The sequence below is a fragment of the Arachis hypogaea genome, chromosome 20 (genome assembly GCF_003086295.3).
Source record: "Arachis hypogaea cultivar Tifrunner chromosome 20, arahy.Tifrunner.gnm2.J5K5, whole genome shotgun sequence".
NCBI classification, from domain to species: domain Eukaryota; kingdom Viridiplantae; phylum Streptophyta; class Magnoliopsida; order Fabales; family Fabaceae; genus Arachis; species Arachis hypogaea.
The window spans coordinates 65,146,565-65,149,860 of NC_092055.1; the positions used below are offsets into that span (position 1 = coordinate 65,146,565).

General features: G+C 36.3%; 1 non-coding gene across 1 annotated transcript; it reads left to right on the forward strand.

Annotated features, from left to right (window-relative positions):
* The first annotated feature begins 885 nt into the window (after window positions 1–885).
* LOC112787086 (small nucleolar RNA R71) lies at window positions 886–993 on the forward strand. Its single transcript, XR_003194521.1, has one exon. It is a non-coding gene; the product is annotated as a small nucleolar RNA R71 (small nucleolar RNA).
* The last annotated feature ends 2,303 nt before the right edge of the window (window positions 994–3,296 follow it).

Sequence of the window (3,296 nt, forward strand, 5' to 3'; positions counted from 1 at the left end):
TGTAAGCCTCAGATTCCCATGGTTCCTCATTAGGGAACTCCATGGAGGTCAGTGGGCGTCCATTGAGGTCTTCCTCAGTGGGAATCACTGCCTCTTCCTCCTCTCCATGTTCGGCCATGTGAGATGTGGTTATGGCCTTGCACTCTCTTTTTGGATTCTCTTCTGTATTGCTAGGGAGAGTGCTAGGAGGGAGTTCAGTAATTTTCTTACTCAGCTGACCCAATTGTGCCTCCAAATTTCTAATGGAAGACCTTGTTTCAGTCATGAAACTTTGAGTGGTTTTGATTAGATCAGAGACAATGGTTGTTAAGTCAGAGGGCTCTGCTTAGAATTCTCTTTCTGTTGCTGAGAAGATGATGGAAAAGGCTTGCCATTGCTAAACCTGGTTCTTCCACCATTGTTGTTGTTGAAACCTTGTTGAGGTCTCTGTTGATCCTTCCATGAGAGATTTGGATGATTTCTCCATGAAGGATTATAGGTGTTTCCATAGGGTTCTCCCATGTAATCTACCTTTTCCATTGCTGGGTTCTCAGGATCATAAGCTTCTTCTTCAGAGGAAGCTTCCTTAGTACTGCCTGTTACTGCTTGCATTCCAGACAGACTCTAAGAAATCATATTGACTTGCTGAGTCAATATTTTATTCTGAGCCAATATGGCATTCAGAGTATCAATCTCAAGAACTCCTTTCTTCTGAGTTGACCCATTATTCACAGGATTCCTTTCAGAAGTGTACATGAATTGGTTATTTGCAACCATTTTAACGAGTTCCTGAGCTTCTGCAGGCATCTTCTTCAGATGAAGAGATCCTCCAGCAGAGCTATCCAATGACATCTTGGATAGTTCAGACAGACCATCATAGAAGATTCCTATGATGCTCCATTCTGAAAGCATGTCAGAAGGGCACCTTCTGATCAATTGCTTGTATCTCTCCCAAGCTTCATAGAGGGACTCACCATCCTTCTATCTAAAGGTTTGAACTTCCACTCTAAGCTTGCTCAATTTTTGAGGTGGAAAGAACTTTGCCAAGAAGGCATTGACTAGCTTTTCCCAAGAGTTCAGGCTTTCTTTAGGTTGTGAGTCCAACCATGTCCTAGCTCTATCTTTTACAGCAAAAGGAAAAAGCATAAGTCTGTAGACTTCAGGGTCAACCCCATTAGTCTTGACAGTATCACAGATTTACAAGAATTCAGCTAAGAACCGATGAGGATCTTCCAATGGAAGTCCATGAAACTTGCAATTTTGTTGCATTAAAGAAACTAATTGAGGCTTAAGCTCAAAGTTGTTTGCTCCAATGGTAGGGATAGAGATGCTTCTCCCATAGAAGTCGGGAGTAGGTGCAGTAAAGTCACCAAGCACCTTCCTTGCATTGTTGGCATTGTTATTTTTGGCTGCCACAATTTCTTCTTCCTTGAAAAACTCTGTTAGGCCCTCTAGAGAGAATTGTGCTTTAGCTTCTCTCAGTTTTCTCTTCAAGGTCCTTTCAGGTTCAGGATCAGCTTGAACAAGTATGCCTTTATCTTTGTTCCTGCTCATATAAAAGAGAAGAGAACAAGAAAGTAGGGAATCCTCTATGTCACAGTATAGAGATTCTTTGAGGTGTCAGAGGAAAAGAAGAATAGAAGGAGGAGGTAGATAGAAGAGAATTCGAACATATAAAGAAGGATAGAATTCAAATTGCACCTTGAGGATGAGTGTCAGTCCCTTAAATAGAAAGATGTGAGAAGAGGGGAAGAATTTTCGAAAATTAAAGTAAAAGATTTTGAAATAAGAAAATTTGAAAATTTGATTGAGATTTTCGAAAACTAAGATTGGGAAAAGAAATAAAGTGATTTTTGAAAAAGATTTTGAAATTAGAAATTAAAAAGATATGATTGAAAAATTAATTTTGAAAAAGATGTGATTGAAAAGATATGATTGAAAATATATGATTGAAAATCAAATAAAAAAAAGAAAGTTTCAAAATTAAAGTTGATTACTTGACTAACAAGAAATTAAAAGATATGATTCTTAAAATTTAAAATTTGATCCTTTCTTAATAGGCAAGTAACAACTTGAAAATTTTGAAGTAAATCATTAATTTTAGCAAGGATTTTCGAAAATAGTAATAAATAAAAAATGGAAAGAAATTGATTTTGAAGAGATATGATTGAAAAGATATGATTTGAAAAAGATTTGATTTTGAAAAATTATGAAGATTTGAAAAAAAATTGAATTGAAAACAAAATCTTCCCTCTAGTGTCATCCTGGCGTTAAACGCCCAAAATGGCATTCATTCTGGCGTTTAACGCCCAAAACTCTACCTTTTTGGGCGTTAAATGCCCAGCCAGGGTACCTGGCTGGCGTTAAATGCCCAGCCACGCCAGTTTTCCTTCTTCACTGGGCGTTTTGAACGCCCAGCTTTTTCTGTTTAATTCCTCTGCTGAATGTTCTGAATCTTCAATTCTCTGTATTATTGACTTGAAAAGACATAATTTTGAAAATATTTTTGAATTTTTAATGATGAGAAATAACAAAAAATGCAACTAAGATCAAATAAACAATGCATGCAAGACACCAAACTTAGAAATTTTGTATTAGAAGCTTTAACAAATTGAGAATGCATAAGAAAAACAACAAAACACACAAAACAAGAGAATTTAAAGATCAGAGCACTGAAATCATCAAGAACAACTTGAAGATCAATGAAGAACATAATGCATATATTCAAAAAATGCAAGAAGAATAAAAACATGCAATTGACACCAAACTTAAAATTAGACAATAGACTCAAACAAGAAACATAAAATATTTTTGGTTTTATGATTTTAACATTTTTTTTGTATTTTTTTTCGAAAATTATATAGAAAAGAAAATAAAGAGAATCAAAACTTTTAATAAGAATTCTAGGAATCATGCAATGTTAGTCTAAAGCTTCAGTCTAAAAAGGATTAGACATGTTTGGCCAAGCTTCACCAGGACATTACATTCAATAGCTAAATTGATGAGAATCAATCAGCTTTTGTGATGGTGGGAACATCACCTTGAAACTCTCGAATTCATTCTTAAAAATTCTGAAGAAAAGATACCTAATCTAAGTAACAAGATGAACCGCCAGTTGTCCAAACTCGAACAATCCCCGGCAACGGCGCCAAAAACTTGGTGCGTGAAATTGTGATCATCAACAATGGCGCCAAAGACTTGGAGCTCTCAAACGTGAATCACACTTTGTCACAATTCCGCACAACTAACCAGCAAGTGCACTGGGTCGTCCAAGTAATAAACCTTACGTGAGTAAGGGTCGATCCCACGGAGATTGT